This window comes from Neofelis nebulosa, chromosome 16 (genome assembly GCF_028018385.1).
Source record: "Neofelis nebulosa isolate mNeoNeb1 chromosome 16, mNeoNeb1.pri, whole genome shotgun sequence".
Lineage (NCBI taxonomy): Eukaryota > Metazoa > Chordata > Mammalia > Carnivora > Felidae > Neofelis > Neofelis nebulosa.
In genome coordinates this window covers 10,110,105-10,135,782 of record NC_080797.1, presented here as the reverse complement: position 1 = coordinate 10,135,782, position 25,678 = coordinate 10,110,105, and the positions used below count along the sequence as shown (strand labels likewise).

At 42.5% G+C, this 25,678-nt stretch overlaps 1 protein-coding gene across 13 annotated transcripts in view; it reads left to right on the top strand.

The window, feature by feature from the left end:
• SPECC1 (sperm antigen with calponin homology and coiled-coil domains 1) overlaps positions 1 to 25,678 on the top strand; it is a 287,227-nt gene that overhangs the window by 38,853 nt on the left and 222,696 nt on the right. The window contains exon 1 of one of the 13 annotated variants that reach the window (XM_058704629.1): positions 18,983 to 19,088. The exons of 11 other annotated variants lie outside the window; for them this stretch is intronic. The gene's annotated coding sequence lies outside the window, so the exon portion shown is untranslated. Of the gene's footprint in view, positions 1 to 18,982; positions 19,089 to 19,666; positions 19,820 to 25,678 lie in introns of those variants that run through there. One more of the 13 variants, XM_058704628.1, reaches the window with a different exon arrangement.

The following is a 25,678-nucleotide window of genomic DNA, read 5'->3' as shown; positions in this document are numbered from 1 at the left end:
AATCAGTTATTATGGAGAAAATAAAGCAGGGTGGTATGATAGTGAATGACTTTGCGGGCAATATCCAGTAAGAGGCCAATGTCGTCATACTTACAACTTGTTACCATTTATTAGAGGGGTGATGTGGGATAATGGAAAAAGCCTGGACTTAGGTGAGATCCCACGCAAATCTCAGGTTTTCTACACGGCAGTTGTGTGAGCCGGAGCAAATTACCTGACCTCTCCGATCCCTAGTTTCCTCAGCTGCCCTGAGGAGAAAAAATAATACCTGGCCTCCCGTGGCTTTTTGAGAATCAAATGTGACAACTGAAGCAACAAATCCTAGAAAAGTGTTTGACCTATAGTCGTTGCTTTAAAAATAGTAGCTAAAGTATTACTAGCTTAACACCTTCTTCGTTAAAACTGCAAAAATAAGAAATTTCTCCATGATTTCATTAGTTTTAATATCTTGGGCCTAATAAGGCGTTTCGAAGAACGGCCCCTTTAAATAGCCATCCGTGCACGTTGTCGCCATGGTAATGGCTAAAATGGGGACTTGCTGGTATCCGCGCATTCCTTTCCATGAATTGTCATGGTTCAATGTTCATCTACTGTCGGTCGAATTTTGCTGAGGTCATTAAAAGCAGAAAAGGAACTACATTTGTGTTTAACATCATCTTAAAACAAATCTTAGTAGAGCTGGAAGGCAGTACATCAAAGAATCTAGACGCTAAAGTGGAGTTCCAGTTCAGAAACACCAACGCTAGCACAGTTTCACCTGTTCCACACTGAGGAATATGACCGACTACGATTCAGAGACATTTTAACATCTCATCCATACCACTAGGGATCCAGGCAGGGATCCTTCTAGGCCGCAGACTGGGAGCAGGGCAGGGCTCCAAGATACCAAGTCCGTCAGGGCTACTGATGGGTACTTCTCAAAGGGGAGATTCTGAGGACAAGATGAAGTCATACTTGTTTGAGAAGCAGCCCAATCAGATGCCATCCCCAGGGAGGAGTAGGGTTTATGAGAGGTTCGGGAAGAGGAAAGCAGGTAAGTCAGAATGACAAGCCTACAACAGGCCAGGGAGACATAGCAGGGATCTTCCTACAACACGAGAAGGTAGGGAGGCTGGGATAACAAACTGATTTGAGATATGTTCCTCAAGGGGTCACATCTATATTTCTAACATATGGTGTGTTGCTTATCTATTTTCCCTGGAGACAGGAGCACACTAGATAGCACCCATTCTCTCCTCTTTTCTTTCTCTCTCAAGTAAAGAGGTCCTTCCTCTGGCCCAAGTCAATGGACAAGGGATTCTACCAAGACCTTTGTCACCTTTGCCCATGAAAATCCCCTACTCTGATCTCTAACTGTTGACTTCCTTTCATGGTGGACTTAGGCTGACCCTGCTTCCTTTATCTTTCATTTTCTCCTTAATTCTGTGACCCTCTAACTGTCACTCTATAAACTTTATTCTTTAAATTTTTTTTTAAAGTTATTTAGTTTTATTTTTGAGAGAGAGAGAGGGGGGTGGGGAGAGAATCTTAAACAGACTCCATGCTCAGCATGGAGCCCAACACAGAAGACCCCACAACCCTGGGATCATGATCTGAACCAAAATCAAGAGTCAGATACTCAACCGACTGAGCCGCCAAGGTGCCACTATACTTTATTCTTGCTAAATTGAACAATGACTCTGTAGGGATATGTTCATCCCCCTGCTGGACACTTCCACTGAATGTTTTAAGCATTTCCAATTCAGCATGAATTGAACTCATTGTCCACTTATGTGATGTGATGATTTTAAAATATATCCACTCATTATACCTTTCCTTTCAAGAGGCAGAGCTTATTTCCCCTATCCTTGAATGTGGGCTAGGCTTAGTGGACCTTCTTCTCATGAATGAAATAAGGCAGAAATGGTGGTCTGAGACTTCAGGGTTATTAGGGATATTGTGGCTTCCTTCTTGCTCTCTGTTTCTTGGATCACTTGGTCTGGGGGAACCCAAGTGCCATGAGAAGGATTTTTAAGCAGCCCTGTAAGGGGGTTCACTTGGAAAGGAGCTGCCCTCTCCTGCCAACAACCAGCACTTACTTGCTAAGCATGTGAGTGAACTCCTTGGAACTCCAGCCCCAGTCAAGCCTTCGGGTGACATGGCCCCAGCTGACATTTTGATTGCAACCTCATGAGAGGCCTTGAACTAGAACAACCCAGCAGAACCCTTCCTAGATTCCTAACCTACAAAAACTGTGAGGTAATAAACATTGGTTGTTCTAAGCTGCTAAACTGTGGGTAATTTGTTATGCAGTGATAGAGAAGTAGTACACAAGGTAAATCTCAGCAAGTTGTGCCCAAACCAGGAAACTCCCTCTTCCTCCCCTGAATCTGAATCCTAATCCGACTGGTGATCAAGTCCTGTTATTTCCATTTAGGTATCTTTTGATTCAGCCTCTTTTCAATTTTGTTGTCACTCTCTTAGATTTGTTATTTCTCGTCTGAACTGTTAAAATTGCCTGTTAACAGGTTCCTCGCTTCCGGCTCTACTCCCTTGTATTTGTCCTCCACACTGCCATCAGAGCAGTCATTCTAAAATGGGATTCTGATCGTTTTGCGTCTCTGCTTAAATTGTCCTCACAGACTAGGGGTTACCAAGTTCAAACACCTCAGCAGTGCAGGCAAAGCTGTTTGAGGTCTGATCCCTATCTCGCTTTCCAGCTTTATCTCCTATCTCTCATGCAGGAGAGGGTTCAGCCATCACAAAAATGCTTGTTTGTATTGCTTTGCAACATTTCAGTGTCATTTTCAAATATGCAACAACATATGAAAGTTTTATTTAATTTGTTTAAAAAATTATTTTAATGTTTATGTATTTTTTTTTTAATTTTTTTTTTCAACGTTTTTTATTTATTTTTGGGACAGAGAGAGACAGAGCATGAACGGGGGAGGGGCAGAGAGAGAGGGAGACACAGAATCGGAAACAGGCTCCAGGCTCCGAGCCATCAGCCCTGAGCCCGACGCGGGGCTCGAACTCACGGACCGCGAGATCGTGACCTGGCTGAAGTCGGACGCTTAACCGACTGCGCCACCCAGGCGCCCCTTTGTTTATGTATTTTTGAGAGAGACAGGGAGAGCAAGTGGGGGAGGGGCAGAGAGAGAGGGAGACCTAGAATCCGAAGCAGGCTCCAGGCTCCGAGCTGTCGGCACAGAGCCCGACGTGGGGCCAGAACCCACGAACTGTGAGATCATGGCCTGAGCTAAAGTCAGACGCTCAATCAACTGAGCCACCCAGGTGCCCCAAATTTATTTAATTTGTAATGAAAACTGCCAACTGCTGGGGAGGTCAAACTCATGGCGACTTAGGTACTTGCATTGCAGTTTGATCCTATCAAGTTACCCTCACATTTGAGCGTTCAAAAGAAATCGTGACATTTCGGCGAAGATTCAGGCTGCTCTAAATATTGATTTCTGACACGTACGATGTCAGCGAGTCATTTGAGATCACAGAAATGGTCTTTACCAGCACTCTCGATGCCATGAAGAAACAGTTTTATATTGTTCCTCATTTCTAATGCCCATGTGAGTGCCTTTCCCCTTAACAGCCTGTATATTCGAGTGGAAAGCAAACCCTGGTACTCGGCGTCCCACCTCACATTGAAAAGACAGATTGTCCATGGCTGTAGTTTGATTCAAAATGTTTATCCCTTTTTTCAGTACTAAATGAAGATCAGATTATTCAGATCAGCAGCCCTCCTGCGAGAAAAAGAGCAGCGGTGTAGATTGGTGTTCAGTTACACTGTGTGTAACAGCTCCTTTTCTTCCTGGCTGGACTCATACCAGGTCCTCCGTCAGCGCAGGTCCCTGGGTCCTTCTCCACTGAGGACCTTAGCCCTCGAATATGAGCCTCAGACATGAAAGGTACTGATTCATACCCTGCTCAGAGGTTTCAGTCAATGGTAAATTGAAATTATCTGCCTCAGATCTCACGCCAGCTCACAATTCTCTCACTCAAGCTCACAATTCCTCTTCCGTATGGCCTGCCATTGGTGTTCAGTGTGTTATTTGATAGAGGAATTTTGCTAATATCTTGTTCTATTTTCTTTCTGACCAAAACATGTATCATTGACCTTGGGGCTGTTCTTAAAAAACAACAACAACAGGGGTGCCTGGGTGGCGCAGTCGGTTAAGCGTCCGACTTCAGCCAGGTCACAATCTCGTGGTCCGTGAGTTCGAGCCCCGCGTCAGGCTCTGGGCTGATGGCTCGGAGCCTGGAGCCTGTTTCCGATTCTGTGTCTCCCTCTCTCTCTGCCCCTCCCCCGTTCATGCTCTGTCTCTCTCTGTCCCAAAAATAAATAAAAAATGTTGAAAAGAAAACAACAACAACAACAACAACATTTCCTTAGTGTGTGTCTGTGTGTGTTTTATGTCTGAGGAGTGCAACTTTAAATGATGCCTTGGTAGTTTCAGTCTTTTCCTTTGGTGATGAATGATTCAGTTTGGCACTGAGATACATTATTCTGCCCTTGAGGAAGAACTTGGTTGGTTTACCAAAGAGGCCATTGCACTTTGATGGCAACGTGGAAGGCACAACATGGTTTACTGCTACTGTTCCAGCAGCTTCCCGAAAACAATAAAGTGCTCTAGCCTCAGGAGCAAATGGATGAATGGCCCAATAAATTCCAATTTTTCAGTCTTTGCCATTACACCTCTTCTTTGCACTTCCCTTTTTAAAAATGGTTATTTATTTATTCTGAGAGAGAGAGAGCGAGAGAGAGCAGGAGGGGCAGGGAGAGAGGGAGACAGAGAATCCCAAGCAGGCTTTGCACTGTCAACACAGAGCCCAAGGTGGGAACCATGAGGTCATGACCTGAGCCTAAGCCAAGAGGCAGATAGATGCCCAGCCGACTGAGCCACTCAGGTGCCCCTGCGCTTCCCCTTTTTAACAGCCTATATGGCATAGCCCTTGACACAGAGGGCAGAGATCTCTCTATCTTGCATTTGAGTCCGTTCGATCATGATCCTTATCATTGTTAAGAGTTCTATTTATATCACTCTCAACCCAACTTTTCCATTTCAGTGAGCCACTTTGCTTGATTAACTTTCCTGAACTTACATAATGCTACAAAATAGAAAAAGGTGAAAATTGTGAATTTTAACAAATATAAATACCAGCTCATGAATATTATGAAAACATCGTGAAAATACAGTAACCAGACTAATCAAGATGAAGCACATTCTTTTTTTTTAACCTTACTTTTTTTAAAGTTTATTTATTTTTGAGAGAGAGAGAGAGAGAGAGAGAGAGAATATGCATACGTGTGGGGAAGAGGCAGAGAGTGAGAGAATCCCAAGCAGGCTCCATGCTGTCAGCACAGAGCCCAACTCAGGGCTCGAATTCACAGACCTTGAGATCCTGATCTGAACGGAAATCAAGAGTCAGAAGCTTAATTGACTGAGCCACCCAGATGCCCCCACATTCTTTTAATTGAAGGTCAGCTGCAGAAAAGTGACCAGTACAAGCATAAATCCCAACTTAATGGTTATATTGAGTATAACAGGATTTCAGCAAAAATAATTAAAAAAATTTTTTTATGTTTATTCATTTTTGAAAGAGAGAGAGCACAAGCAGGGGTGGGGCAGAGACAGAGTGGGGGACACAGAATCCAAAGCAGGCTCCAGGCTCTGAGCTGTCAGCACAGAGCCCGATGTGGGGCTCGAACTCACGAACCGTGAGATCATGACCTGAGCCGAAGTCGGAGGCTCAACCGACTGAGCCACCCAGGCACCCCCAAAATAATTTTACATTTCAAATTGTTGAAATATATGTGAACAAAGTTGTTTCATTTGTTTCTTTTAAACTTGAAATTCCCAGAGTACATTTTGATATTCTTTAGTCCCATTTTTCTTTTATTCACTCAACAAGCATTTACTAAGTGTTCTGTGCTGGGCATGCTGTGTCAGAGGGATATGCAGTGAATGGAACAGAGTTTTTGCCCTGAGGGAGCTAATATTTTCGCATGTGTGGTTTTCGTCTTTTTTTTTTTTTTCTTTTTAACGTTTATTCATTTTTTGAGAGACACAGAGACACAGAGAGTGAGTTGGGGAGGGGCGGAGAGAGAGGGAGAGGCAGAGTCCGGAGCAGGCTCCAGGCTCCGAGCTGTCAGCACAGAGCCCGACGTGGGGCTCGAACTCACGAACTGGGAGATCATGACCTGAGCCGAAGTCGGAGGCTCAACCGACTGAGCCATCCAGGCGCCCCGTGTGGTTTTCTATATCGTATCCAGTCTGCACTTTGCTGCTTATTTTTCTCTTTCTCCTTTTCTTACTTACTATGTTTCAGACCCATAAACTATTTTACAACGTATGGCCTTATTTCAAATTACCATTTTCTGTCAGCACAGAGCCCGCTGTGGATCCTCTGTCCCGGTCTCTCACTGCACCTCCCCCACTCGCTCGCTCTCCCTCTCTCTCTCAAAAATAAACAAACATTAAAAAAAAAATTAATTAAAAAAATAAAATTTCAGGTATAATACAAAAAAACATATTTTTATGAAAATTCAAATATAGAAGTAGAGTAAAATATGAGAAGTCCCTCTTTACAATCTCTACTCCCAGCTGCATCCAAGGAGCCACACGCACAACTGTGCGCAAGTGTGTATTTCCTACATTTTTGCTAACGCTCTTATCCCTTGCAAATATATTCGTCCATGCAATGGACTTTTAAAAATATGTTACTGCTTTAGTTTGTGTTTGTTGGATGCTAGGTAGGCTAAGCATCTTTTCATGTTTATAGTATTTTTCCTTTTGTGAATTGCCTTTTCTTATCCTTTGCCCTTTTTCTATGGGACTGTTTGTTTCTTCTTGAGTTAATTTCGGTAATCTGTGTTTTCCTGGAAAATTATCTGTTTCGCCTAGTTTTACAAAGCCATGTATGTAATTACGTCCTCTTTCTTGTTTTTAATTTTAGTTTTTTTTAATCTTCAAGACCATTCTAAAAAATGTTTTTGTTTCATTAACTGCTGCTTCTAACTGTATTCATTTCTTCCTTCCACTTTCTGTGGATTTAGGGAAGGCTATCTAGTTTTCCCTTCCCGCACACAGAAGAAGGTGGGACCAGAGGTCAAAGGGTGTTGCTGGGGGTGTGGAAAAGAATTGTCGGCATCATTCTTCCCCACCCCTGCCATCACAAATATAGTTCAGGAATCAGGCTGATGGAGATCAGAGATCAGCTTTGTTAATGATACGGCTGACTTGGAGAATAGTGCCTGACCTGTGCTCACAGTCAAGCTAATGACCCTCCCTTTCTGAATTAAACTTGACCGAGATGTTCTTAAAATAAATGCTTTTTTGGAAGGCTCCGCGAGAAGCCAGTTAGAGTGAAACACATCAGTGGCTCGGGGATACCAAGGGCCACGTGGCCTCGGGCGAGTTCTGTCTTTATAGTTCCCTTGGGAGACCCAGGCTGGGCACATAGCAGCCCCTGACTGGTGGCTGACTGAGCAGGGCCGCAGTAAAGGCATCCAGGGACTGGTGAGGAGCATGGTGGAAGGATCTTGGGGTTCAGAATGGGTGGGGGTGGGGGCGATGTGAGTCTGGCAGGGGAGGAAGGGAACCTGAGACTGGGGAGCAGACCAGGCTGGGAGGGATTGTGGTAGCGAGACGACTGGGGGAAGAGCAGCCGGAGGTCTGGGAGGGCTCTTGCAGATTCGGAATCCTGATGGCAGGAGAGTCCACGGAGAGACATGTCCCCAAGTGCCACGGAACTTGTGAGGGACTGAAGCTGAGTCATTCTTCAGACTCTCTGGGCCTCTTGTTCTTTCCCAAAATTAGTTTAACATCTGCTTGGAAACCAAAAGAGTCGCTGCTTCCCTATTCCTGGCTAATTAAACAAATTCAAACATATGCATAGCCTCACTCAGCATTTTCACACAGCCCAGGAGGGAAGTGCAGTGTGGGTGGCAGGTGTATCGCTAGAAGCAGAAGGTGGTCAGTGCTGAGGAGGGAAGACCATGGGGGGTGTGGGGGGAGGTCCATCTCTGGAGCCAGACTCACCTCGTGGCTATGTGATGTCTCAGGATTCAGGCATGTGAATCAACCCGGTGCTACAGCAGTGTTGTTTTTTTGTTTTGTTTTTAAAAATATTTTTTAACGTTTATTTATTTTTGAGACAGAGAGAGACAAAGCATGAACGGGAGAGGGTCAGAGAGAGGGAGACACAGAATCTGAAACGGGCTCCAGGCTCTGAGCTGTCAGCACAGAGCCCGACGCGGGGCTCGAACTCACGGACCGCGAGATCATGACCCGAGCCGAAGTCGGCCGCTTAACTGACTGAGCCACCCAGGCGCCCCTTTTTTGTTTTGTTTTTAAAGGATTTTCTTTAGTTTATTTTTTAATTTAAGTTTGTTTATTTTGAGAGAGAGAGAGCCAGTGTGAGCGGGGGAGGGGTGGAGAGAGAGAGGGCATGAGAGAGAGAATCCCAAGCAGGCTCAGGGCTGGAACTCATGAAACCGTGAGATCACGACCTGAGCCGAAACCGAGAGTCAAAGCATAACCGACTGACTATAGGCACCCCTACAGCAGGGCTTTTCTTAAAAAACAGACAGACAAACAAACAAACAAACAAACAATGTATCAGGGGCACCTGGTGGCTCAGTCGGTTAAGTGTTCAACTTCGGCTTAGGTCGTCATCTCTCAGTTCGGGAGTTTGAACCCTGCGTGGGGCTCCAGGCTGACAGTGTGGGGCCTGCTTGGGATTCTCTCTCCCTCTCTCTCTCTGCCCCTCTCCTTCTGGCCCTCCCTCTCTCTCTCAAAAGGAATCAGTAAATAAACATAAACAAAAAAACATACAACTATGAAAAAAAGAAAACATAGCGTATGGTAACTTGTAAGCCAACAAACTTCTTGGTCCCAACTGTGCGTTTACAGAAGGGGCCTCCCCTTTACGTTCTCTTGGGAAGGATGTGATGAACCTTGCCTCGCGGCTCATAAGAAGGCCAACTTCACTAACCACCACTTTCCCGGGGCAATGTGTCTCCCTCCGTAATTACTTCTCTCTGTGTAATTTCTCACAGTGAAATGCTATGTTTTAGAACGAAATTAAAAAGTCCTCTAAAGAGATGGTTAGGTTAACATAGAAGTCAAGTTCCTCTTAGTCAGAATGAGTGTTTATGGTCAGGCTTTATAGATATTTACAAAGAAGTGCAATATATTTCGATACTACATGCAGATGTCAAGTTTCAGATTGTATTTAGTGGACTAGCACGTTCATTACGATCTACCGACTCATCAGATAAACACTTGCTATTTATACTCATTTTCCAGTAATAAGCACTGACCTGCTGCTGCTGGATGAAGCTTAGAGACCCATGAAGATCTTCACCACCTTTGCCCTGGGAGCGTGTCCTTTCACCCTGCATCATAACAGATTCTCTTGGGGGCACCTGGGTGGCTCAGTCGGTTGAGCCTCTGACTTCGGCTCGGGTCATGAGCTCATGGTTCATGAATCCGAACCCCAGGGTTGGGTTTGCTGCTGTCAGCACAGAGCCCGCTTTGGATCCTCTGTCCCTCTCTCTCTCTGCCCCTCCCTCATTCATGCTCTCTCTCTTTCTCAGAAATAAATAAACATTAAAAAATAATAATAACAGATTCTCTTGGGTACCTCCCGGCTAATGCAAGAGTCCTGAGGATCTGACTCCTGACAGTCTTTGCAAAAATTTGTCACACATCTGTTTGAAACCCATTCAGAGTGGCTTTCATCTTTTGGCTTTGTCCTAGTTATTTTTAGAGTTGATAAATTTATTTTGCAAGAGCAAAAGCGCATTTTTAGGCTTCAATTTTTGGCTAAGGTTTAGGAAATTCTGTTCTGTAGAGAGCTGGCGGGTTTCCCACGGAGGCACTTAGGAGCTCAGCCTGCACAGAGGTTTCCTTCAGCATTGGTCCGGACTCCTCCGTCCAGCTCTTGGAGCTAGACCACCCTGACACTGCCCAGCCTCTGTGCAAATGAATTCCTCAGCGTGCCATTGTAGCCCATCGTCTGACCCTGTTCTTTCCTAGACAGTCCAGGAGTAGAGATTTCAGTCCTTGCAAAGGATGTCTCATCTGGGGTTTAATTATTTCTACAATTAAGGAAGTCTTAGAACACCTGGGTGGCCCAGTCAGTTGAGCGTCCAACTCTTGATTTCAGCTCAGGTCGTGATCCCAGGGTCGTGGGATCGAGCCCTGCACTGGGCTTCACGCAGAGCATGGAGCCTGCTTGGGATTCTCTCTCCCTCTGCCCCCTCCCCTGCTCACGCGAGGTCTCTCTCTCTCTCTCTCTCTCTCTCTCTCTGTCTCTCAAAAAAGAAGTCTTTGGGTCACACACACACACACAAATCTTCTTTGCATCAAATGAGCTTAGTTTCTGCAATATAAGCCATCAGTCACAAATAGAGTCTAATGCTCTCGTGATAGATAATAGTTCTTATGCCTAAATAATATTACTTATTTATTTTTAATTTTTTGTTTATTTATTTTTGAGAGAGCGGTGGTGGGGGGGGGTGGTTCACAGAGGATCTGAAGTGGGCTCTGTGCTGAGAGGGAAAGCCCAATGCGGAACTCGAATCCACGAAATGTGAGATCGTGACCTGAGCCAAAGTTGGATGCTTAACTGACAGAGCCACCCAGGCGCCCGCCCCTAAATAGTATTTTTTAAATTGTAAACCTGTTATGTGTTCATTGCAACCAGTGTAGAAAAATCTTTAAAGCATAATGGCAGTTAATACTACGAACCGGAGATAACCCTTTTTTGTAATTTATTTTATTTTTTGAATTTTATTTATTGTGATAAGAGAATTTAACATGAGATCTAACCTCTTAGCAAATTTTTAAGTGTATACAGTATTGTTGTTGCCTATAAGTACCGTATTGTATAGCAGACGTCTAGAGTTTATTCATCTTGCTTGGCTAAGACTTTATGCTCATTGATTGGTAACTTCCCATTTCCCCTTTCCCCCAGCCCCTGGCAACCACCATTCCACTCTTTGATTCTATGAATTTGACTATTCTAGATACCTCAGGTAAGGAGAATCATGCAGTTTTTGCCTTTCTGTGACTCCTTTATTTCACTTAACAGAATGTCCTCACGTTTCATCCAGCTTGTTAAATATTGCAGAATTTCCTTCTTTTGAAAGCTAAATAAGATTTCAGTGTGTGTGTGTGTGTGTGTGTGTGTATGCGTGTGCGTGTGCGTGCGTGTGTGTGTGTGTATCTCACATCTTCTTCATCCATTCATCTGTCAATGGACATTCAGGTTGTTTCCACATCTTCGCTATTGTGAATAGTGCCACAATGAACATGAGAGTACTAATATGTCTTAAAGAGTCTGATTTCAGTTCTTTTGGATAAATACCCAGACGTGGAATTGTTGGATCATATGGTAGTTCTAATTTTTGAGGAACTTCCATATACTATTCCATACCGGCAGAACCATTTTTGTGTTCTCACCAGTAATGTACAAGAGTTCCAACTTTTCCACATCCTCACCAACACTTGTCTTTCATGTTTTTTTTTTTTTTAAATTTTTTTTTCAACGTTTTTTATTTATTTTTGGGACAGAGAGAGACAGAGCATGAACGAGGGAGGGGCAGAGAGAGAGGGAGACACAGAATCGGAAACAGGCTCCAGGCTCCGAGCCATCAGCCCAGAGCCTGACGCGGGGCTCGAACTCACGGACCGCGAGATCGTGACCTGGCTGAAGTCGGACGCTTAACCGACTGCGCCACCCAGGCGCCCCTCATGTTTTTTATAATAGCCATCACAGCAGGTGTGAAGTGAGATATCTCATTGAGATTAGGATTTATGTTTCCCTGATGATTAGTGATGTTGATCATTTTCTTACATATCTGTTGGCTATTTGTGTGTCTTTGAAGAAACGTCTATTCAAGTCCTTAGCCCATCTTTTAATCAGTTATTAGGTTTTCTGTTTTTGTTCTTCACTATTGAGTTGTAGGAGTTCCTTGTCTGTTTTGGAGATTAACCCCTTATCAGATTTATGGTGTGCAAATATTCTCTCCCATTCTATAGGTTGCCTTTTTACTTTGTTGATTATTTCCCTTTGCTATGCAGAAGCCTTTTTAGTTTGATGTGGTTGTGATTATTTTTGTGTTTGTTGCTTGTGGCTTTAGTGTCATATTGATGAAATCATTACCAAAACCAATGTCATGAAGGTTTTTTGCCTTGTTTTTTCTAGGCGTGTTAGAGTTTCAGGTCTTATGTTTAATTCTTTAACCCATTTTGAGTTGATTTTATCTATGGTACAAGGGTTCAGTTTCATTCTTTTGCATGTGGCTATCTAGTTTTCTCAACACCATTTACTGAAGAAACTGTCCTTTCTCCATTACAGATTCATTTCAAACCCTATTAGAATCCCAATGGTATTTGTTGTAGAAATAGAAAAAACAATTCTAAAATTCATATGGAACCGCAAAGAAAACACGAATAGCCAAATCAATCCAGAGAAAGAAGAACAAAGCTGGGGACATCACACTTCCTGGTTTAAAAATATACAAAAACAGGGACCCTGGGTGGCTCAATCAGTTAGATGTCCGACTTTGGCTCAGGTCATGATCCTGTGGTTCATGAGTTTGAGCCCCATGTTGGGCTCTGTGCTGACAGCTCAGAGCCTGGAGCCTGCTTTGGATTCTGTGTCTCCCTCTTTCTGCCCCTCCCCTCCCTCTCAAAAGTAAGTAAACATTAAAAAAATTAAATATATATATATATATATATATATATATATATATATATATATATATAAGAAAGCTACAGTAATCAAAACAGCATGGTACTGACATAAAGACAGATGTATAAACCAATAGAATAGAACAGAGACCTGAGACGTTAAGTTCATGCATATATAGCCTACTGATCTTCAACAGGAGTGCCAAGAACAGTCATTTTTCAAAAAGTTTATTTATTTTGAGAGGCAGAGAGCATGCACGTGCATAAGTGAGGGAGGGACAGTGAGAGAGGGGGAGAGAGAACCCCAGGAGGTTGCACACTGTCAGAGCAGAGCCTGACAGAGGGCTCGATCCCACAGACTGTGAGATCAATGATGTGAACCAAAATTAAGAGTTGGGTGCTTAACTGACTGAGCCACCTAGGCACCCCCATTTAAAAAAATTTTTTTGGGGGCGCCTGGGTGGCGTAGTCGGTTGAGCGTCCGACTTCGGCCAGGTCACGATCTCGCGGTCCGTGAGTTCGAGCCCCGCGTCGGGCTCTGGGCTGATGGCTCGGAGCCTGGAGCCTATTTCCGATTCTGTGTCTCCCTCTCTCTGTGCCCCTCCCCCATTCATGCTCTGTCTCTCTCTGTCCCAAAAAAAAAAAAAAAAAAAAAAAGTTGAAAAAAATTTTTTTTAACATTTATTTATTTATTTATTTATTTATTTATTTATTTATTTATTTATTTATTTTAACGTTTATTTATTTTTGAGAGAGAGAGAGCATGAGTGGGGTGGGTGCAGAGAGAGAGGGAGACACAGAATCTGAAGTAGGCTCCAGGCTCTGAGCTGTCAGCAGAGTCTGACACAGGGCTCGAACTCATGAACCATGAGATCATGACCTGAGCCAAAGTCGGATGCTCAACCGACTGAGCCACCAGGTGCCCCAAGTGTGTGGTTTTTTAAAAAAAAATTTTTTTAATGTTTATTTATTTTTGAGAGAGAGCTGTCAGCACAGAGCCCGATATGGGGCTTTAACCCATGAACTACAAGATCATGACCTGAACTGAAGTCAGACTCTTAACTGACTGAGCCACCCGGATGCCCCACCATTTGTATATTTTATATTCTCTTTGGAGAAATGTCTGTCTGAATCCTTTGCCCATTTTTAGTTATTTGTCCTTTTATTATTGAGTTGTAAGAGTTCTTTGTATATTCTGGATAATAGATCCTTAACAGACATATCAACATCTGTTGAAAAGACAAATTGAATGGTCTCAGCGTTCTTGTCAAAAATCAACTTCCGTAAATGCATCGGTTCCTTTATGGACTCTCAATTCTGTGTCATTGACCTGCTTATGTCTCTCCTTGTGTCAGTACCACACAGTGTTGATTGCTATAGTTTTCTAGTAAGTTTGAAAATTTGGAAGTATGAGTCTTCCAACTTGGTTCTTTTCAAGATTGTTTTGATTATTCCGAGTCCCTTGCATTTCCATACGAGTTAAAGAATTAGCTTATCAATTTCTGCAAAAAGAGCAGGTGGGATTTTGACAGGGATTGTGTTGAATCTGTAGATCAATTCGAGGAGTATTGCCATCTTATAATACATGCACATGAGATGTCTGTCCATTTAAGACTTCTTTAATTTTTTTCAATATTTCATAGTTTTTCGTGTACAACTATTGCGTATATCTTATTAAATACATTTCTAAGTATTTTATTCCTTTTGGTGCTATTATAAATAGAATTGTTTTCTTAATATTTTGGATTGTTCACTGCAAGTATATAGAAATGAAAATGATTTATGTATAATGATCTTGAATCCTACAACTTTGCCAAACAGGTTTATTAGCTGTGTTTTGTTGTAGATTTTTTTGGAGATTTTTCTGCATATATGATCATGAGATAATAGATATAGTTATAATTTTCTTACTGATCTGGTGCCTTTCTTTTTATTGCCTAATTTCCCTGGCTAAAGACTCTGCTGCTATAATGTTGACCAGAAGTGGTGAGAGCAGAGACATCTTTATCTTGTTTCTGATCTTAGAGGAAGTATTTCAGGTTTGCACAATTTTTTTTTTGTTTGTTGTTTTGTTTTGTTTTTAGGTTTACATCATTAAGTGTGATGTTTGTAGTTTGGCCTTTGTCAAGTTGAGGAGTTTCCTTTTTATTCCTAGTTTGTTAAGTATTTTTATTATGAAAGTGTATTGGATTTTATCAAGTGCTTTTTCTGTACCTATTCGTGCACAATCCTGTGGTTTTGTCCTTTATTTTGTCAATATGGTGTATTACATTGGTTGGTTGTCACAGGTTGGACCAACTTTGAATTCCTGGGATAAATCCCACTTGATCATGGTATATAGTCCTTATATGTGTTGCTAGATTTGCTTTGTTGGTATTTTATTAAGGATTTTTACATTTACATCATAAGGAATATTAAAAAAAATTTTTTTTAATGCTTATTTATTTTAGAGAGAGAGAGACAGAGCATGAATGAGCAGGAGAGGGGCAGAGAGAGGGAGACACAGAATCCAAAGCAGGCTCCAGGCTCTGAGCTGTCAGCACAGAGCCCAACGTGGGGCTCGAACCCACGAACTGCAAGATCATGACCTGAGCTGAAGCCAGATGCTTAACCAACTGAGCCACCCAGGTGCCCCATAGATATAGTATCGCTTTTAATGGCTGCATAATGTTTAATTGCATGGATCTACCTACAATAATCTAATCAATTAGACTTTTAATTATTTCCTTTGTTGTCATTGTTATAATCAAGGATAAACTCATAATTTCCATGCATACAGTTTTGTATATATTCATGATTATTTTCTTAGGATACATTCCTACAAATAGAATAACTGAAACAAAGTTTATGCAGAGATGTTTGTCTCATCTTGTCATTGGCATTTATGTTTTATTTACAGGATTTTTGTTATTAACAGAGGTTGGTTTTTTAAATATTTATTTATTTATTTAATTAATTAAAAAAAATTTTTTTTGACGTTTATTTATTTTTGAGACAGAGAGAGACAGAGCATGAACGGGGAGGGTCAGAGAGAGGGAGGCACAGAATCCGAAACAGGCTCCAGGCTCTGAGCTGTCAGCACAGAGTCTGACGCGGGGCTTGAACTCACAGACTGCGAAATCGTGACCTGAGCCGAAGTCGGCCACTCAACCGACTGAGCCACCCAGGCGCCCCTAATTAATTATTTTTAATGTTTATTTATTTTTGAAAGAGAAAGAGAGAGAAAGACACAGAGTGTGAGCAGGGGAGGGGCAGAGAGAGAGAGAGGGAGACACAGAATCTGACACAGGGTCCAGGCCCCGAGCTGTCAGCACACAGCCCAACGTGGGGCCTGAACCCACAAACCATGAGATCATGACTTGAGCCGAAGTCAGACGCTCAACCGACTGAGCCACCCAGGCATCCCTTAAAATATTTTTTTTGTTTATTTTGAGAGGGAGAGAGAGAGAGCACAAGTTAGGGAGGAACAGAGAAAGGGGAAGAGAGAACGAATCTCATGCAGGCTCCACAGTGTCAGCACAGAGCCTGACGTGGGGCTCGAACCCATGAACCGTGACATCATGACCTGAGCCTAAATCAAGAGTAGGTTGCTTTACTGACTGAGCCACCCAGGTGCCCCAAAGATTTTTATCTTCAAAGTCAAATCTGTTTCTTTTTTATGTATTCTGCCTTTGTGTGTGGGCTCAGAGGCCTTTCTCACCTTGTTCAGGTTCAGATACAGTCTCCTCTCTTCTACTTCTTATAATGCTTCTTTTTATTTTTTTCCACCACTTAAATGTTTATCAGAATTCATTTGGGTATACGGTGTGAGGTAGGAGTCCTTTTTTTTTTTTTCCCCAAATGATGAACCAAATTTCCCAATACCATTTTTAAAAACAATCCATTCTTTATCCTCAGATTAGTAATGCGATCTTTATTTTAATCAAAATTCTTGGGGCACGTGGGTGGCTCAGTCGGTTATGTGTCTGACTCAATTTTGGCTCAAGTCACGATCTCATGGTTGTGGGAGCGAGCTCTGCAATGGGCTTAGTGGTGAGTGTGGACCCTGCTTTGGATTCTCTCTCTCTCCCTCCTTCTGCCCTTCCCCCATTTGTACACGTTCTTTCTCAAAATAAATAAAGTTAAAAAAAAAGAAATATAGAGCATTTTTCACACCTCTTAACCCTATTAGAATTTTTATTGGAACTATAATACATTTATACAATTATTTTGTGGAGAATGAATATTTAATTGGAATATCATGGTATATTTTTTCATCCAGTCCTCTCTTCTGTTGTTCAGTAAAATGTTGTAGATTTGGGTGGGGCATGACTGTAATTTTCTTACCAGATTTATTCATAGATATTCTATATATATTTTTGCTTGTAAGCAGGATTTGTTTAGCATGCAATAACTTCTTTAAATGTATTGTGCTATTGGGACACTTGAATGGCTCAGTTAAGCGTCCAACCTCAGCTCAGGTCATGATCTCGTGGTTCATGAGTTTGAGCCCCAGGCCCGGCTCTGTGCTGACAGCCCGGAGCCTGGAGTCTGTTTCACATTCTGTGTCTCCCTTTCTCTCTCTGTACCTCCCCCACTCAAGCTCTGTCTCTTCTCTCAAAAATAAATAAACTTAAAATGTATTGTGTTATTTTACAATTTAATAATTTTTATTATTTTTAGAAAATTAAAAATTTTTAAAGGTTTTATTTTTATTTTTGAGAGAGAGAGAGACAGAGTGTGAGCAGGGGAGGGGCAGAGAGAGAGGGAGACACAGAATCTGAGGCAGGCTCCAGGCTCTGAGCTGTCAGCACAGAGTCTGATGCGGGGCTGCAACCCACAAACAGTGAAATCATGACTAAGCTGAACTGATGCCCAACTGACTGAACTACCCAGGTGCCCCTATTTTTAGAAAATTTAGAAGATACAGTGTGAGTTTAAAAAATAAATGACCCGGGGCGCCTGGGTGGCGCAGTCGGTTAAGCGTCCGACTTCAGCCAGGTCACGATCTCGCGGTCCGTGAGTTCGAGCCCCGCGTCAGGCTCTGGGCTGATGGCTCGGAGCCTGGAGCCTGTTTCCGATTCTGTGTCTCCCTCTCTCTCTGCCCCTCCCCCGTTCGTGCTCTGTCTCTCTCTGTCCCAAAAATAAATAAAAAACGTTGAAAAAAAATAAAATAAAATAAATGACCCACAATATCAGAGATAACCACTCTTAATACTTTGTGTACATCCTTCTATTAATAGATTTACAATCAAATTGGGGAAGTAAGACACAATCACATGAATGGCTTAATCCAAGGCACTAGTTTGTATCTTTTTGCCTGTGTAGCATTTGGGGTTTTTTTTGGTTTTTTTTTTGTGTGTGTGTGGTTTTTTTTTTTTTTTTTTGCTTTTGGGAACTGCTCTTCTTATAACTCGTGGGGCTGTCAGTCACCCAGGTCTTTCTGGACAGTGTTGTCAACGTTAAGTTTCCTTTCTGAGGAGTGCCTCTCTCCCAAGGTCTTGAATGCTAAAGACTTGGAATCTTTATCATGGAATGCCTCTGGGAAAGCCTTTCCCGTCCTAAGAGCACCGCTGTTTGAAGGAATGGAACCTAGGGAAGCTGAGCTGAAAGGTGATGAAAAGAAAGTCCCGATGACGTTTGAACCTCCAGGTCTCCTGGCTTGAAGCCAGCTTGAATTCATCCCTAGACTTTCCAGTTAGTCAAGCCAGTAAGTTGCCATTTTGCTTGAGCGAGGCTGAGTTGGAGTTTCATCACTCGTAGAGTCCCATCCACTACCACCTCCTGTGTCTGGGCCATGGTGCCCCCAACCCCATGAGTTAGGTACCTTTATTCCCCCAACCCCCAGGAGGATGGATATTCTTCGGTGAGAGCAGGTCCCATGCATTGTCTCTTGATTTCTTTAAGGCAAAGAGGGAGGGCCACCAAAGGCAGCAGTGTTTGCCAGAGTGGCACGGGGCCACAGTTGTAATAACAGCTCTTACAGGGGAAGGCCAGCTCTAAACTGCCTGACCACACAGCTCCTTGCTGTGATCTGTCATTAGAAAGGCAACGTCTGCATATGGGGGGTGTGGCATTACAGTGCACCCCGGGGCATTCAGCCTCAGTGAGGCTCTGAAAACTTCCTCTGCCAAGAAAGAGCTAGGGGGCTGCTTTTCACACCTATTATCTGGTATAATAGCAATTAAACTCCAGCTAACTCCAGCAGTGACTAAGCTCAGCCCGGCCCTGATGACTGCAGTTCTTGGTGAGGGTAGATATAACACACTTTGCTGATTTACCTCCACAGAATTTCTTCCATGTTGTTACGGGCAATCTCATCATCACGGGGCCATCTGTAGCAGCAGGATTCGTGGACCTCAGGTTTTGTGAGCATGTTCAGATAATTCTGGAGCTCTCGGAATTCAAAATTAGGTATGAAAATCTTTAGAATGAAGAAAGAAATGACAACAAGTGACAGGGGGGCTTGGAGGTTTAGATGCTTTATCTCTGAGCAAGCTTCAGTCTGCTCATTAGAGCTGCCGGCTTTGAAATGCTTCTGGATCATAACCTGACTTCCCCATCCCCCTTAGAACATTCTACAGCCCTCAGGTTATGGCAAGTGAGGGGCCCTGAGGCTTCAGGGCAAACTCACCTTTGAAGACAGCCTGGGTTGTTTTTTTTTCTGTTTGATTATCTCGGGAAACAGCCAGAAATTTGTCAGCCTATATCTTTGTGTGTGTGTGTGTGTGTGTGTGTGTGTGTGTGTGTGTGTGTGCGCCTATATCTTTAAATCATTATGTTTTTGAGAGGTACAAAGTAAGTATTCAGGAACCAGTAGGATAGAAATGATTTTGCACTCTGTGTGTGTATGAGAGTCAGAGAGAGAGAGAGAGAGAGAGAGAGAGAGAGAGAGAGAGAGAAAAGGGAGAGAGATTGTGAGAGACAGAGGGAGGGAGGGAGAGGGAGAGGGGAGAGGCCGTCAGAAGCCCTGGAGAGCAGAGAACCGCCTGCTTCCTGAGTGAAGCATTGCTCAAATGCTCACTGCCCGGGCCCCTTGAGTGTGGTTTTCCTCCCTGGCCAGCACCAGACCCCAGAATAGTGCGGCTGGCTTGCTGATTGAGGTCAGCAGCTCCCAGGAGGCGCGAGAAGCGAGAGCCTTTGCAGTAAGTACAGAGTTGGTTATTATTTAAGATGGGCCTGGAAAATCTTAGAAGGATAGCTGTGTCTGGGGGAAGAGGTTCTTCTGCCTTAGGTATGTCTAACACACCCAGTGAATCCTGATATAACGAAGGCGTGATTAATACATTTTTTGGTGATTCATGGGCTAGGTAACTTAATGCTACATACCTGCTTCTTTGAGCTAAAAACAAATTTGAAAACTCATCTTCTGACATCTTGAAAAAATAGACTTTTTTCGCTGCCTGTCACGTTTTTCATCTTGCAAAGTGAGGATGATTAGTGCTGACTTTAAGTTAATGTGTAGAGTTTTTTGGGAAAAGAAACCCTCTCTGTGGGTACTAATTACTAGCAGTGTGGCGATCTTTTTTCACAACCAAGGTGAATAGGGCTACTTCTGTGCATTCTTGTCACTAATGTGGGAAGTCCCGTGGAGAGAAGCACCCACTTGACTGGTTCTTAGCCCCCCGGAAGGTTCTAGAGCCTTCTCCCCGTGAAGATGAGCACTGTGGAGGGCGCCCTCCCATCTTGCAGAGGGCCTGATAATGTCCCGGTGCTTAATATCTGAGCCAGACATTGTGCTTATGAGGCCTAGATGGCAGAACTTCAAAGATATGACGAAGACAAGAGGCTTTTCTAGGAAGTTACTTATTATATGGTTTCTGTTTAGACAGTATTTTGCACTAACCCCCCCCCCCCTTCCCCATCACTCCCGGCCCCGCCCCAGCCCCGGCCAAAGCACAGGCTACTTTGAAACATCTCTTCACTGTATTTTCTAGAAATGAAGTTTTTAGGGTCCCCCCCCCATTTTCCCACTGAGCCCAATTTCTGAGCTAAAATATTGAGCTCAGTCATGCAGGAAGTTGACATTTTAAGTTTACTCAAACAATGTGATTTTGCCCTGTCATTAGAACAGAAAAGTAAAAAAGACACACGTTCTCTGCTTCTACTACAGAACTCCCCAAACATGGCTCGGTTTTGTTCCTTTCCAACTGAGCTCCACGGACTATATATTTTTACATGGTTCTGGTTGTGAGTAGAGGTTTCATTTCCTTTAATCTTCCCTTCACCACGTGGGTTTACATGTAAGTGTCGTCTGAGCAGCAGTCTGAGCAGGAAAAAGCCGCAGAAGCAGAGGGAGTACGAAATTAACCATACTAAACTTCCAAATGAAAATAGACCCTGCCTGTGAAATAGCTTCCTCATTTCAATGATTTCCCCCTGCAAACATGTTACCCTTTTTTTTATATGATAAAAATAACATTTCTGCGTGCTTACGTGTGCGAGGTACAGCAGTCAAGTTCTTCCCAAGTATCGTCTCATCCGATTCTCAAAACACTCCCGTGAAATGGCTACATTTACTATCTTCATTGTTACAGGCAAGGAAACTGAGGCATAGAAAGGTTTTGTAACTGGGGTGAGGTCAGAATGACTGGTGGGTGGAAGAGGTACAGCCAGGACTGGGACTCGGTCCTTCTAAATCCATAGTAAATTTAGAAATTAGAGAAACTCATGACTCAATCCCACACCCTGAAACAACTTAAAACTTCTGCATTTCTTTGTAGTTGTACCACTAGATATTATAGCATAGGGTTTTTAAAATGTTATTCGTTTCAAAATTATTTTTAAGGGGTATAATGTTCTAGTAGGTGATTGTTCCATAAATTACTTAACTATTCCCTGTTCTTAAAAATTGGGTTGCTTTTCTTTCTTTCTTTCTTTCTTTCTTTCTTTCTTTCTTTCTTTCTTTCTTTCTTTCTTTCTTTCTTTCTTTCTGTTTTCTTGCTGTAATGAATAATGCTTTAGGGGTGCCTGGATGGCTCGGTCAGTAGAGCTCGCAACTCTTGATCCCAAGGTTGTGAGTTCAAGCCCCAGGTTGAGGGTACAGATTACTTAAAAATAAAATCTTAAAAACAAAACAAAACAAAACAAAACAACCCAATACTTCAGTAACTATCTTGGCCATGTGATTTTCCCCAGGTTTCTGGATCATATCTGTAGAATAGATGCTCAGACATAGGATTACTAGGTAAACGGGCATGAACATTTATTTTAATGATGCTTGGTGTATCACTGCATAACTTTGTATCAGCACTCTGTGTGAGAGTGCCTGTTTGATTTCACACATTCCATCAAGGGCAATATCATTTAAAAAATAGGCAAAACAGAGGCCCTTTGTAATGTTGCATTTCTTTTAACATAATTAGGCTGAATGGTTTTTTCACATGTTTGTTTATAAGTTATACTTTCTGTTTTGCTCATCTGTTTTGCTTCATTTTTTGTTTTGCTGATTTACATAGGTTTTTGATAAGACTTATTCACCATAATTTTGGCAGTTCTTTTCCCCAGACTATTTGGTTACTTTTTAAAAATGAATTTTAAAAAAATGTAGCCATTTAACGTTTTTACATAGTCCAAACTGTCCATTTTTTCCCCGGATTCTTCTTACTTTAGAGATGTTAGCCTCTTTTAAAGGATTTTTTTTTCCTTCTAGTTTTTACTTTGGTGGATGATGTGAAAAGTGGATTTAGACTGACTTATAATAGTGCCAGCATTTCCAATATCATTTATGATAAATCTTTGTGTTCTCTAGTATTTTATAGTTTTGTCTTTTCATGCCTTAAGCTTTTTAAAAAGATTTTTCTATATTATCTGTTTTATTTATAGTTGCTGTTTCTGTGCCATTATCACATGGTATTAATTACCGTTGCTTTTGTGATATATAGAGAGGATAAGTTGTGTGGAGTCCAAATGAAGTATTAAGGGTGTGGGCTCAGGAGGCAGGTGCTGAGTCCTAACTTATGTGTCCCTCAGTCTTACTTGTAAAATGGGGATAGTGATAGGTAGTGTGTACTCCATGGGTTGTTGGGGTGAGGAAATAAAAGGTAAATTAAAGAAAACCACTGGAAACAGTAATTGATGTGTATAGATACGTATAGAAAGTATTTGAGGCATACATATATGTATTTTATGGACACAAAGGTATATTATATCTTCTTATATAGAGACAAATGTGTCATTCTTTTCCTATATGGCTTAAGACAAACTTTCATGTAATCTTGGGAGACAGAGAAAGAACGTTCGACTCTCTATACGTTAAGGAACTGATACACTGAAAGACGGGCAAGTGACAGAGTGATATATGCAACACACATACCACAGAGGATTACTACCCATTATAAAAAAAGAATTCCCAGGGGTGCCTGTGTGGCTCAGTTGGTTAAACGTCCGACTTTGGCTCAGGTCGAAACTTCACAGTTCGTGAGTTTGAGCCCCACATTGGGCTCTCTGCTGTCAGTGCAGAGCTCCCTTCAGATCCTCTGTCTCCCTCTCTCTCTGCCCCTTCCCTGCTCTTGCGTGCACACATATGCTTTTTCTCACTCTCTTAAAATAAATATAAAAATAAATAAAAAATAAATAAATAAACATTAAAAAAAAAGAATTCCTACAGATCAATTGGAGAAAGACAAATACGTAAAGAAAACATGGGCAAGGACAATTTGTAAATAGTCAAATTATGTTTACTTTTATAAACAAGCAATTCACAGAAGAAGAAATACAGTTGACCAGTAAACATATAATGTTCAACCTCAGTAAGAATCATGGAAACACAGGGGCACCTGGGTGGCTCAGTCAGTTAAGCGACCAACTCTTGGTTTCAGCTTAGGTCATGATCTCATGGTTGCATGAGTTCAAGCCCTGCATCGGGCTCTGTGATGACAGTGCAGAACCTGCTTGGGATTCTGTCTCCCTCTCTCTCTGCCCCTCCCCCACTCAGGCTGTCTCTCAAAATAAATAAATAAACCTTAAAAAAAAAAAAGAATCATGGAAACACAAATTCGAATACTATGCAACATTTCCCCTGTGACAGATTGGCAAAAGTTGAAAACAGAGCATCCAGCATCAAAGAGAACGTATGGAGATGGGCATAGGCAATCAAATACAAGGAACAAGAATTAATAAAGCTTTTTGTACAATTTTACCAAATTACCAAAGTGTAAAATAACCTTGAATGTATCTCAGAAAAATACGGTACATGTTTTCAAGTAAACATATACAGTATAATCATATCTACCTGTAAAATTTCATTATTTACATTAAGAGATCTAAACTCCCTAATTTTATTTGCATGTATATAAAAATTCATCTTAAAAAAGCAGTGGATATATAATATCAAGCTGCTTGCTATGGGAAGTAGAATTAAGGGCAAGGTCTCTTTCACCTTCTGCTACATACATTTCTATGTTTGAACTCTTCTACGAATCTGTGCCTATTAAAATTTTTTTTTTAATGTTTATTTTTGAGAGAGACAGAATGTGAGCGGGGGAGTGGCAGAGTGAGAGGGGGAGACACAGAATCCGAAGCAGGCTCCGGGCTCTGAGCTGTCAGCACAGAGCCTGACGTGGGGCTCAAACTCACAAACCACGAGATCATGACCTGAGCTGAAGACAGATGCTTAACATACTGAGCCAGCCAGGCGCCCCTGTATTTGTCTCTTATTTGTGCAAAATAGATAGATAGGTAAATAGATAAATAGATAGATAGACAGACAGGCATTTTTCCAGGCCCACAGGCAAAATTTTAGGGAGCAGAACCCCAGGTATAGAGGCCTACAGTTGGGAAAGTACACGACAAATTTTAGGAAGAGTGAACATTTGAGTGGCAGTGTTTTCACATTCTTTACAGGTTTTAACTTATGTTTTAGGAAAAGAAGCAAGGAACTTGTCGAGAAAACTCAACCCAAGAGGCACAGAGGGAAAGGTGCTTCATTGACGAGTTCTGACCTCTAAGCATCTCCGGTCCTGTCCCATCCCTATTTTCACGCTGCGTTCAAGGGGTGCCCACTTGGGTGGCTCATAGACCCCAGCCCCGACACACCATGCCTCTCCCCTTCCTTTCATCTGTGTTCCTTATCGCTGTTTTAAAAAGGTTCATCCAACCTTCATGATGGCCATTCATCCAGATATTTGCCCGGCAGATACCCCATGCCTGGTCCCAGCTAGGCAGTGCTCTAGGCCCCGCAGAGACCAGGGTGAGCCAGAGAGGGACGGTGCCAGCCCCGTGGGAGCAGCAAACCCACTAGCCAATTACTCATCACGGATCATGAGCGTTGCTATGAAGCTACCAAATAAGGAGAATAATAGATGAGAGGCCCATTTACATGGGTGCTCAGGAGGGGGTGAGTAGAGGGAGGCTGGTCTAAGAAAAGCACAGGTGGGGACCCCTCCCAACCCCCCTCATGCCCCCCCCCCCATCCAACCATTAGGAACCTAATGGTTCTTCTCTCACATTCCGTCCCCTTCTTTCCATTCCTCCTGCCATTTCTTCATTCCTTTCCCTGGGACCACCACTTCCCAGATTTTAGTCACTCAGATTTTCTCTTTCCACAGCTTTTCTTATTAAATTTCCTAAAACTGCCATCGTTAACAGATTTTAAAAGGAAACTTGTTGACTCACTGTGAGTGAGAAACAATGAAAATGAAATAATGCCAAATCCAAAAATCAACAATAAAAAATTTACCAGGAACGAATGCAGAACTCTGTCACCTGGTCTCTAAGGCCTGCGAGGTCGCCTTGATCACAGGGATGCTATTTCTGGAAGGAACCGTATTAGGTTTAGATATTTAGCCAGTAAAAAGTGACTCTTGTCTATGATGACTTTGTTAGCCAGTAGAATTCAGGACAAGGACACTGCAAGAGAGAGAGAGAGGTGGGGGGGGTGGTTAGAGAGAGAGAGAAAGAAAGAAAGAGGAGACTGGAGAGCAGTTATTTATTTTACAGTGACAAGAGTGAGGTAAGCCAGGGACACATGACAGCCAGGGAGGTGGAGGGTCCCTCTGAGACAG